The 12,812-nt window shown below is 38.4% G+C and overlaps 1 protein-coding gene across 5 annotated transcripts in view; it reads right to left on the bottom strand.

Moving 5' to 3' along the window:
* Nucleotides 1–12,812, bottom strand: part of ZFYVE28 (zinc finger FYVE-type containing 28) — a 147,868-nt gene that overhangs the window by 61,885 nt on the left and 73,171 nt on the right. The gene's annotated exons all lie outside the window — the stretch shown is intronic.

Raw genomic sequence — 12,812 nt, 5'->3', positions numbered from 1 at the left:
GGCTGCTCTCCTTGGGCTTTCCTGCAGTGCCACGGCCAGCCACTGCAGAGCTGTGCTCTGGGATGGGTTCCAAGTCCCACATTTCCTGGAAAACAAAACTCGGTGCTTCATGTAATGGAGAGCACTTGTTTATATCTTACTTTGATAGGAGATACAGTGAGTGGTAGTCAGACAGTGAATGCAGTTAGCCGCAGTGGAGGACAAAAAATTGGTTTATTTTTGGCCCAGCAGTAATTGGCCAGATACTCAATAATCAGAGCAAAAAGCCAACAGCAACTGCATTAGCCTTTGGATAGGTACAAAAAGAAGAGCCAATAACTCCATTGTACTTAAGGTCTAATCAACAGAAGGCGGACTTATCTACCCTTCTGTACTTATCCTTGATAAAATCTATGCTGCCCTTCCGTGCTATTAAATTTAATATGACTTTTCTGAGGTCCTCTTCAAGAGGAAGGTAACTTCCCGTGTTGCTAAGTACCTCTTTGTTCCCGACTGCAGAACCTAGCCATGGAAACACAGCCTCTGATAACGCTACCAGGAGCTCAACAGATAGCATTTTAGCATCCTCATTGAAATACGTCCTTCAAGTTTTCTGTTTCTTTTTCTGGCTCGATGTTAAGTTGCAGACTCCCTTCAACAGCACACTTCTGACAAACAAGGAACCGATAAACAAAAATGACATAAAGCGACGTAGAGGAAGATTCTGTTCCAATTCAAGCAATTAGCCGGCACTCAGGTGTTTGTGGGTTACTTTCATCAACAGGAGAAAGCAGGAACAAATGAGGTACGCTTTGATGTGACTACAGATTTCAAAGGATACCCAAAAAGGACACCCAAATCCCTGGCTTCAGAACCCCGCAGTGTCCCTGCTGGGCTGTTTCTGATCTGAGAGCCAAAGTCTCCAGACAACAACAGGTTCCACCACGCTCCCTCCACCCCATTTTGTACAGGTGCCAAAGGCCCCCCTTTCAATCTTTTTTTTTTTTTCTGCCTGATGAGCTTCGTAATTATTTCCCACTGCCAACTCCTGGCTGCTCCACTTTCTAAAAGTAACTTCTGAATTGTGTGCAGTAAATCCTAGTTTAACCTAGCACACTATAAAGCACTTCCAAAATTTATCATGAATGAAAGGCCACTTGGATCTGTAGCAATTTAAATGCTATATCAGCAACAAAAATTGTTCTGGTTTGTGCTGAACTGCAGCAAAGCTTCTCTTCCCGAACTGCCTTGCTAAAATACCCTTATGAGGGCACGACACACTCCAAATATCATAGGTTTATTAACTTTAATGTTGATCTCACCTCCTGCATATGCTCAAAATCTATTACAGATACGCTGAATAATTATACCTCCACATGGAGTGAGTGGTACATACAAACTGCTGAAGACTGGCACACCAATTTTCAAGCCCGAGGAATCACAGATACTTGAGTGTAGCTTCCAACACAACTGGTTGTTTAACCAAGATTTATTTCTTTCTCGACTGAAACAACATTTTCAGCAAGCCAGTGCGCACTCTTCTGATGGCTTACATTTAAATTTAACTTAAATCTGTTCTTAGTGTGTGTCTGCTTCTAACACGAAGATCTAATCGTGGAATTAAATTTCCTTCTTTTCCTGCTACCCACCCAAATATAGCTCTCGGTAAATAAAAGAGGAATCACCATTTACAGAAGGGCTGTTCATAACTACCACCATCTTGAGACTACGTTAAGTACCGTATCATTGCAGGGCATCCTCCTCTCTCTGCAGAGAAAAGCATTTTCAGATCTCAAAAATCTCAGTGTTCCTGATGCAGTCATAAGAAAGAGAAAATCTGTTTTACTCCTCCACACCAAAAAGCCATTAACTAATAATAGACATGACAGCCTTTCCTGAAATGAAGAATACCCCGGCTTGTACTGAAGTTCTCAGCAGAGCTTTCCAAGTGGAAAACTCGGCAGCAGAGGCTGAGAGCAGAAGAAGAGCAATGAAGAGCAATGCTGCCACGACTTACTGCTACCTCCTCTTTGCCTTTTCAATGCCATGGGGTAGAGAAACAAAAAAGCTTGCTAACATGGAAACTTACAACTTCGGACTATAGTAGTAAACACTATTACAATCCTTTTTTTCCTCAAGAAAAATATCTTAAAACATTAATCACTCCCTACACAAGATCAAATACGAATCCAAAATGCAGACGGGGAAGAAAATCCTTGGCTTGTTGATAGAGTTGTACTGGTGAGTACCAAAGGTGTACCAGCTTATGGCCAAGCGTTTTCTATTTCCTAGCCTCCCTGTCAATCACTCTACAGTCAAAAATAATACAAGTGACCAAAAGTTTCCCAACAAAGATGAAAAGTAGACAAGTTTAAAAAGGACACAATTAATGATTTTATTTACTAATTAAAAAGGCTTATTGCTGCACATTTGTTTTCTACCTAGTTATACCACTCCGTTGATCACTTAAAACTTCTGGGGGTAAAAAAAAAAGTTAAATGTAAAATCTGTAGTCATAGAGCCTACTTTGGTTATTGAAGAGAACAGAAAAAAAAAATCAACTTTTCTGATGCTTACTAAGAGTAACGAAATGAGAAATATTGCAATCAATTACAAAATAACTGAAGTGCAGTTCAAACTCTATAGCAAAAAAAAAAAAAGTAAAGGCTCTCGTATCAGAGATAAACAGTGCAGCCAAAGCGTTCATTGTCTGGAATTTAGGGACAATCTTGACATCACCAATTAAATTAATCAAAAAATGTTTTTCTTCTCAGTTGCACTTGCCTTCTTTTTTAATCTGACACTGTTGCCACTTCAATTAAATTGGGAGAGAATGTATAAAAAGAGAAAAAGCTTGTCTGGCGCACCTATCAGTCAACTGCCCGGTCCTTCTGGCATGACTATCTGGGTTTCCTAAACCTGTATCAAGTCTCTTAAATATAGCCCTTACGGGAATTTCTCTAGAGCCCATCAGCTCTGTTATGTTTTATAAAAACTCACGAACAGGTACAAATCAGGACACCAGCATGGGTTCCTCCTCATCACAGATCCATGAGTAACACCCAAGTGTTCCAATGCTACTGAATGGCGAGACTCTGCTGTGGATTCCTACTTTCTCCCCTCTACTGATAAAAAAATATATTTGTCTAGTATATTTTCTAAACTTTGTGAACACTAAGACAAAGAATATTTATTTCTTTAAGTTAATTTCTTCCCTGTAAGTCAATAATTACCCTGCTGTCTCCTCCACTGACCTCCCCTAATGTCACTACTATAATATCTGGATGGCTCAAACAAATTAGGCAGACCAGAAAGATTTGGCCATTACTTTCTCTGAAAGTACTCCTGGCTCAATCCCCACTGTTCAACCTTTACATTATTTAGCAAAATGACATAAGGAATAGATTCTTGCCAACTTCTAACCAATCATTAGGTCTCACAATCCAGCTGGGAGTTTCTTACAGCTGTAGTCTAACTTGACTTGTTTAATGAGATCTATTTCTGCCTAATTCCAGAAGAAAATGTTCTTCGATGGACAGATGCAATCAAACATGAAAATGTCGCACCCCTGAACTGCCTCGCTGTTCACAGTGATTATGGTACATACTCCCAGTTTGCTCTTATCAAGAATGTTAATGAATACAATTAGTATTTCTTAGATAATTCACTGCCAATCCGCTATGACACCATCATTGTCCTATGAGTTATTTAACAGCTCTTCACAGATACCTTCTTCACCAAGGGATGCTCATTAAGGCTGACTTTCTTTTTAAAATTTTCTCTTTGGCGCAGATATAATTTAGATAAACTAAAGAATAAAAGGGCACGTTTTTCCCTCGTACCACTTAAAGTTGTCAGATAATAGGAGACACCTTCAGATAAGTCGCTTTGCAAGATGGGCAGCAAACAGCGTAAGGCAGCTGTGCAACATAAGCCATTAGGCAGCAACACCAGCTTGTGAAGCCTAGCCCCAATCTAACCTACTTTGCACCTTTCCTTTCTATCTCCAGACCGTGCCAGGATGTCTTATTGGCACTGGCAGCTTCTCGTACAAAGGGTATAAGTGAGCTGGCTCAGTGCACTCACCTGCAGTAACCCAGGGCATTTCACTGCTGAAGTTCACGGGATGACTCTGCAAATATTTCCATCAGTACAGCTGAAGACGCGGTTTCATAATGGTCTGCAGCTGGCCACAGCTTATTTAAAGTGGCTCTGGATAAGGATCTATACACCCACTGCTCCTTCGCCACGCCTGTCTACGGATATTATCCAGCCGCAATCAGCCCTTTGATGCCATCAGGCATCCACACACAAAGCAAATCACTTGGGCTGAGAACACAGCCCTACCAAAGACTTGCTTTCAACCAGGCTTCCAGGAGGCTCCAAGCTGCCCCGTGGCTGCTAAATCGCTGCTGGAACATGAGCCTGGCTCCTGGAACAGATGGACTGCTGTAGGAAGGACGGACAGACAATGCTGCCATATTTGTGGGCAACACCGTCTCAAACCAGTTTTAAGTAACACCAAGCTGTGCCCTGGGGGGAGCATGCAGAAGTGTAGGGATAGGAATAAGAATAGGGTAAGTAGGAAATGGGAAGCCTTTATATTGACACTGTCAGTGGCCCATGGAATTACAGCCCAAGGAGCCATGTGTTGTAACACAAAAATTCACATTTCAGGAGATTCTTCTTTTTTAACTGAAGTTTATCTATCTCGTTTGCTTATACTCCACCATATATCCAGGCAATAATGCAAAGAAATTTACCCAAGCTAAAACGTATGTAGCATTTATACTGACTGCCCAAGGGCTTGCTTGAGCCAATGACTGGGGAATCCACATGCACAGCTGTTGAAATTATCATAGGACTCTGACCAAAACCTCCCAAATGTACATAAAATACTGTTTTCTGAAATCACGCTACACATTTTCACCACTACAGTTATAAAACCTAGCAGCGTTAATCCACAGCACTGGTAGATTTAAAAGCCTTTACCTACTAGGAGAGAAAGAACATAGTTTGCATTAAAAAAATAAATAAATAAAGGAAAATCTGATTTCATTGAACAGAGTTAATTGAGACAGGTATGTTGAAGTTCTGGAGCTGCGAACAAATGACAAAAGGCCGATCAGGTATCATGCTACCAATCAACTGCAGTTATATCCAACAAGAATTCAACTCAAAACTGCAGAGCCCAAAATTTTGGAGATATCTGTTCTAAAATAGATGAGTTTGGTGGCTCAGGATCACTTCTGCTATCAGTGTAGTTAAAATGACCAAGTTAAGGATTTTCTCCTAAAAAAAATTTACATAAAGATAATGTTGCCTTCCTTACTGAGGAATGCACTCAAAATTTGATTTTCTCAATTATACAACATGATGTGCTTTTAGACTCTTATTTGCATTGCAGAATAAGCCAGACAACCACAATTATGTTAATTAGATCTACTAAGAGAACTCTTCACATTCCAGTTACAGGGTTAAATTTGCAAAATCCCCATGGAAGCACACAGAATAAACAGGACAGACTTTAAGGCCCGCAGCTTGCAGGAACGTGCGAAAATGGTACAATACTTCTTCAACCCAGCTATCATCGAAGTCTTGAGTAAACATTACAACATAAGCCTGCTATAATTCTTCCTTTTTTGTAGGACATCAGACCTAACCAAAAAAAAAACAAAACAAAACAAAAAAAAAAAAAAAAAAAAAAAAAAACCACCTTCCAACATTATCAGAAAAAATCTAAGGCAAAAATGAAAGTTTATACCAGTGAGACAGTTTTATCTCAATGCCTCTCTTACTGGCACAAGTCAATTCAACAAACTTAGCGGTCTCAGGGTGATCACTTACACTTCCACATGAACTACTGGGCTGCTTTACCATGGGCACTGTGTAAGTGGCATGACAATGACTTCAACAGTAGGTACGGGTACGCTGGGGCACCTGAGGAATCAGAATACAAGCATCTACCGCTTAGCATTTCCTTAAGGAAACTGCATCCACAGAAACCTTGGAACTAAAAACGTATTAAAAATGTAAAATATAACCCAAAGTTATATTGTGTACATCATCCAGCAGTATCAGGAGCATTACTTCTGTTCCCCCTTCAGCATCTTCTCTGAACAGGGAGCAGCATCCACATACGGGAAGGACAACGAACTTAGGGCAATACTGCTGCTCTTCATCTCAACACTATTTTTAAAGGAAACAAGACTATTTTGTGTAAGAAGTGAAAAATCCAGCAGGAGTAGATGGCGTAAGTAAGAAGGTGAGCACTCCTAACCAACACCACATACTTCCTGCATAACTCGTTTCATACAAACACTTGTTTTCCAAAGTATTTAAAATGGAAGGTTTTCATGTGTGCAGGAAGTGCAAATGCTTGCACCAAGCCTACCATCTGCTGCCTGCTCTCCGATACATAAACTTTGGCTCATCTGAGCTGTTTTCATATCAACCACTTCAAACTTCTCTGAAGCATTCCTAACTTAATAAAAAAGTTAGAAAAAAAATTAGAAAAACTAACTTATTTTTTCAATGACTGTCCTGAAGTCGGCACTTTCCCACCAGTTGTTTTAGAGCACTGTGCTGCAATGAGCTGAGAGGAATTCTTTCCCAAGTCTGAGGCAGAAGACAGTCGCTGCATCCTTACACCACAAAAGGAACGAGGAGTTATGACCAAACTTTTTATTTAGTCATCTCTCTTACTAATGATAAAGTTGCAATGACTGACCAAGCCAACCTAATGGGTAACACTTTATCTATTTTCTTCCCCTCACCTTTAACTCAAGCCATTTAACTAGCGGTTTATTGTTAAATTATACACTAACACCAACAACAGTGAAGTCTGCAATTCATCTGTTCTCTCAGCAAACTCTAAATCTATTTTGTAATCCCTCCTGCTAATATGCACAAGCCCTTGGGGTGCCCAATGCATAATATATGTAGATCTGTATGTAGATATACATCTAAAGGCTTCCTTTTGTTTACTGAAAGCTTACAACCTACACATGAGAAAACAAAGTTGCACAATATTTCACAGAATATGCATAATAACCCATTATTCATAATATCTGAAATATATACACAGCATTATACATACACAGTATATTGTTATATTCCTCCAAAATATGAACTAGTTAATGATTTATGAATTATTCCATACAGAAAAATTTAGCCTTTAACTTTCAAATACATTAAGATCACAACGTAAATTTAAGTCCACTGTTAAGAATTTTCTTTAAGAAATTAATTTGCCTTCTTGTCTTTCTTATCATACTTCACTGGTATGAAAGAAAAATTAAATTAGAAGAATGCTTTTTTCTAATATGATTAAGTGAAAAAGCTTCTAGCAGAAGAAAACAGAGTTAAACCCCAAGTACATAAATATCAAGTAAATAGTTTTCCCATATTGTTAATCTTGCTAGCGTGTTGGTAACACGAACGTATGGAGGAAAGAAGACATTTTGCAGCACATTTAAGCCATGTGACTGCATAACCAATTCAGTGGCCAACATGGGAATTCGTCCTTCTTTTCAACAGTAAAACAAAAGAAAAGGAAAGGAAAAAAAGGATAAAAAAGGAGCTGACTACAACTCTCTGATGACATTGCTGAAGAACCCGGAAAAACTACAAAACTATAAAGCCCCTGACAGCTAGACACGTCATATTAAATTAGAGCTTTCAGAAGTGATCCGCTGTAGTCTCATACTTCACAAATGCTGAGAAAAAAAAGTCACTTTTAAAATGACCTCGATCCCCTATCCTCACATAGCCTTCAAACGCACGGTAATTACCAGCATGTCTCAGGTACAGTATGTCAATGTTCAGGCAACATACCAACAAGTCCATTCTTCTTAATACAAACAGTATGATCCAGGGCAGATAACCACACATTAAGAACAAAACACCATATTTTTATTATGCACAAAAATTGTCATGTCTTGACAGCAAAGGAAAAAAAAAGCTCTTTGGCTTTCTAACTGAAGTACGTATAAAATATTAACCTTGCTTTCCTGTTAAATGGAGGACTACCTCATCTTCCATCAAAGACAAATTATTTTTCCTTCTGAGTTTCCAAGCAAAGAACACGCTCCTCATGAGCAGATGGCGCAGGGTAACGTGGCATCACAAGCCCTTTCAGTAACAACCTACCGCTTCCCCAGCACGCGCTGTTTAATACAATCACGTTCCTCTTCTCACTGATAAAAAATTAATTGTATTATATATAGAAAGACAAGTTTCCTCTTTCATTATTTACCAACTTGTGATTCTAGCTTCAGTTTCACCCTTCTGAAATACAAATACACACAAAATAAAGAAGTCGCACTGAAGATACTTTCCATTCCTCACTGCAGAGAAATCCCCACGAGCTCCATGCAGAGTTCGCTGCAAAGCAGGGATGGCTCTCGGCAGCTCGGGAAGCAGCACTAGGCATTTTGGCAATTCTGCGACCACTTCTGCATTTTCTGGTTGGATGGTTTTTATTAAAAGAAAAAAGGAACCTAGAAACGTACAAATGGTGCAAGCAGAGGTGAAAAGCAACTGCACTGGCGTCCCTTTATCAGGCCATCGGTAATTCCTTCCTAAAGTACCCCGTTATCAAACATCACTGCTGGTTCACCCGCACACCAAAAAGGATCACATGAAGAAATTCCTCACTTTTAGACTTATCTTATCCATACATCTCCAGCTTCAGAAAGCAAATAACGTACTTATGCTTATTTCAATGATGAAGGCTGCAATTCTTTCAGTTTGTTGTAGATTTTAGCATGCCATCCTGTGACAAGGGAGGGTACCCTGAGGAGCTCCTGCAGCATTTTACCCTCCTATTACTCACGGTTTTCCTCAGCCCATTTTTACCTCCTTTCCATATCATACAGGGTGCTCTTGCAGCCTGTAGCTGAGAACCAGCCTGCAGCACGTGCGCTCCTTCACGATAAGGGCAAAGCTGTTTTCCTTGGCACTTGAATCGCAGCTTATCTCATTCTGATGCTTTAAATTGTTAAACTGAGCCACAAGACATATGGAGATAAGTACAACTGGTTGAAACAGAGCATTTTTGATAACATTCTCTGCGTGTATTTTATATTGTTACAGAAATTGACGTAGACAAATGATAACAAAACACTGAAATACGCTTCAACTTTCTCTAAGGGCTTTGATTCCTCAACAACATTCACTTATACTGTGATAGATAATGAGGTTCAGACTCAGGTGTCCACTTCACCACCGATGTATGGACTAACACATGTATGAAGCAGTTCACTAAAGTCTACATATATTTTAAAGCCTAATGTTACAGCAAACTGAAACCACTGAAAGACGACTTGAAAATCATGGCCAGCCAGTTGCAGGCATTCAAGAAGTGTTTCCCTAGTGGTTCCATCAAGCAAATAGCCGAAAAAGTGAAGAGCCAGTATAATATGTTACCAGTCAATCATTCCTATAAATGAGCTAAGAAAAGTAAGCTTTCACAAATACTAGGAGGTTCCCACTTTACTGTTCTGTGGCACAGCACGAGGGGTAGCACGTCTGGGCGAGTCGATGGTTTGCTTCAGGTCAGTGCCCTGGCAGGGGCAAATTCCTTCCCGGTGGACTTTAATGTTCCAAATTACACGTTGCTGAGACACAGCCTGCTGTTCAAGGAGTAATTTTGATAAAACCACGCTGGGAACTGACTCATAACACTACTCTGAGAGCTCGCTGCTTTACACAGAAGTAATTCTCAGTGTACTAAGCCAGCAAGCAAGTACCATGACCCTGGGAGCACTTTAATAACGGGAAGCGCTTAGACGCAGGTTCAGTTTTGACCTGTCAACTTCCAGCAAAATCTCCATGTTAGAAACAAAGGTGTTTTTACTCTTCACACTCCAAATTAAGCAAAGAAGATCTACAATATGTAACAGTAAAGCTAATTCCATTAGAATGATCAGTTTACTGGCTCAAGTAACAAGATATTAATCAATACGAAAATAGCAATAGTCAAAGTAAATTCATCTGGAAAACAATCACGAATGCATGAATGATTAATTTTAAAATGTACACAAAATGACATTATTTCTTAGGAAATTCAGTACCAAAAAAACCCTGTGATGCTGGGAGGGGTAGGAGCAGCACAGAAAAGGACGCCTTATCCTAACCCCAGTATAAAAATATATCAATTAATTGTTTGTGTTGCAAGGAAAAAAATAAAAGCCACTCAGATGATCCAGCACTGCGTATCCCTCAAGATTCAGAGATGGAAATAAGTTTTACTGAAGGAAAAAAAATTGTGCCTTCCCACTATCGCCATCAATCAAGATAAAAAAAAATGAAGTATAACATCCTTCTTTTTTTTTCTCATTTAAGAAAAATTTAGATAGCTTTTCATCATGCATCTCTCCACATGTAAGTTGCCATTAATTTTAGCAGAAAGCAACATAGGAAGAAGTGCTTTACTCCATTAAACAGGTATTAGCCACGCAAAAAAAATGCAAGATACTTTATTAACAGATATGTTATGTTCGTAGGATATTCTGCTATTGACACGCAAACACCCAAGCAAAACAACGGATGTCATTTTTATAACAAGCTACCATAACTGGATCAAACTTACATTGCATTAATGTGAAAACAAAAAGCAAAGCTTTGAAAACCCATACCTTGATTCTTACTCATAAATACATGCTACTCAGCATCATGCTAAACAGTCAACTCACAGCATTTTAAATCCAAGATGCAAGATCTTCAGAAGTTTTAAAAAGTTAATTTACTGTAAAAAGTGTGATTTTTATCATCAATCAAAAAGTGCTAAAGCAAAACAGTAAAAGACCACATTTAGAGCTGCAATTGTTTTACTAAGGAAGTTTCAACAGTCCTAAAAACAAAAGTTCTCTGTATATCCATTGGAAAAATAAAAAAATTAAAAAAAAAAAAAAAAACAGCTAAAGCACCATACCTTCAATTTGCCTTGACTAATACTGCCCTTTTTGTTAAGAGAGAAACCACCAAATATAACCATTATAAAGCACTGCATTCTCTAGGTAAAGCCCTTTTGTTTTGTCTGAACCTGTTTATGCACTACAGTAAACCTGGAACTCTCAAACAATAGTTACAAAAACTGAAAATATAGACACAGATATAAAGCTGAGCTCTTTGAATATGGTTAAGATCCATCTCTAAAAAGAACTGCAGTTTGTAAGACTTGTTGACTATTGACTGTGATCTGACCTTTTCTGCAGATCTTTGAAAATTAGAAATTGCAAAAATAGCTGCACAAAAAAATACAACTATCTCCATCTTTTCTTTCTGCTCTAGTAACAGATTGTTTAAGTAACAGCAATCTGTTAGACAAATGAAAAGAAGAAACTACCAGGCATCAGACGGTATTAAGAGTCACAAGATAGTGAGTCACTACATAACAAGCCAAGCAAACTGACCAAGGAACTATCAGTCTGCATTTCTTGCATTCCTACATCTGAAAGATTCAGAGAAACTATTTTTTGAACAGAATTCTCCGTCTATACTACAGTAAGCAAATAGGAAAGTCAGTGCATCTGCACAGAAACAGAGAAGAAATTGTTATCTCCAGGGATAAAACAAGGAGATTAACTTGCACCATGATATTATTCATCCATCCTTGTTATCATAACGCCTTTTCTAATAACAGTTTGGAAAGAATTTGCCTAGAAAGTTTGTGGAATGTCCATTACTAGAGGTTTATAAATAAATCAAATACAATTTGTGAAAGGTGATTTAGGTATAGCTGATCCATCACACAGAAGATTGAAGTCAATGATCTTTCAAGATAACTTCACCCCTATTTTATCCTCCAAGGCACTGAATTTTTACTGTTACTAAACTTAGTTTCCAGTTTTGTAAGCCCTTTAACTCCACTTTTTTTTTCTCTAGTGACAGTACAGTAGGAAACTGAAGATACTCAAACCAGACAGAAGTATTTAAATTGTTTCTGACATAATACATTGGCTGCCAACTCTTTCTCTGTAAAATGCTCTTCAAAAAAGAAAGACTGCACTTTTTCATTCAGTTTTCTTGCAAACCAACACATAGTACCTCACTTTTCTTCATTCCCTTTTCATTAAGGGACTCAGCTAACTTAATGTGAACATTTGTTACATTGATCAGGACACTGCTCTTCTAATTTATCTTAACTTGGTCAGCAATGAATTTTTTTCTGCATAATGAAGTTTGGTACATTTTAACTACCAGTAATATAAGAAATTCTAGCCACGGTGAATGAAAATGAATCCTTTACACCCAATTTACGTTTCCACCAAATAAAAAAAAAGGCAATGAATCTGTATTACCATGGTCTTTACACTTAAAATTCACCTGACTTGACAACAAGTGTTTACTTTTCATACAGAAATCCTCCTGAGCATGGTATATTGTGGACTTCAGCTCACTGTGGTATAAAGTCTTTTCTTTGGTGCAACTGGGAGGGGAAGTATCAGAGCATTTGTGCAAGAATGAAGAGCAGAACTACAGTGAACTAGTCTTTGCAGTCTCTAATACTCCTTTCAAGTCTTGCTTAAATTATAACCATTGTTTCAGAAAATACTATGAGGAATCTTAGGTAAGCTATATTATACAACAAGAATTTAGAAACTGATTTGCTCTTTGGAAATAATTTACTAATAAATATCCTTTTCTGTTTAGTTCCTCAGTAGTTCCTCTCACTTTCAAGGCTTCTTAAATGAAGCAGATAATATTCTTTCCAAAAATTAGCAAAGTTATCAGCTGCGTTCATGTAGCTCATTTACTAATGAAAAGCTGTCAGATTCATGAAGCATGGAAGCTGAGCATCTACAAAAGATATGGCTGCTTTACACCGT

Source organism: Anser anser, assembly GCF_964211835.1.
Source record: "Anser anser genome assembly, chromosome: 4".
NCBI classification, from domain to species: Eukaryota; Metazoa; Chordata; class Aves; order Anseriformes; family Anatidae; genus Anser; species Anser anser.
Note: the sequence above shows the minus strand (reverse complement) of the source record. Positions and strands in the feature narration are given on the sequence as shown.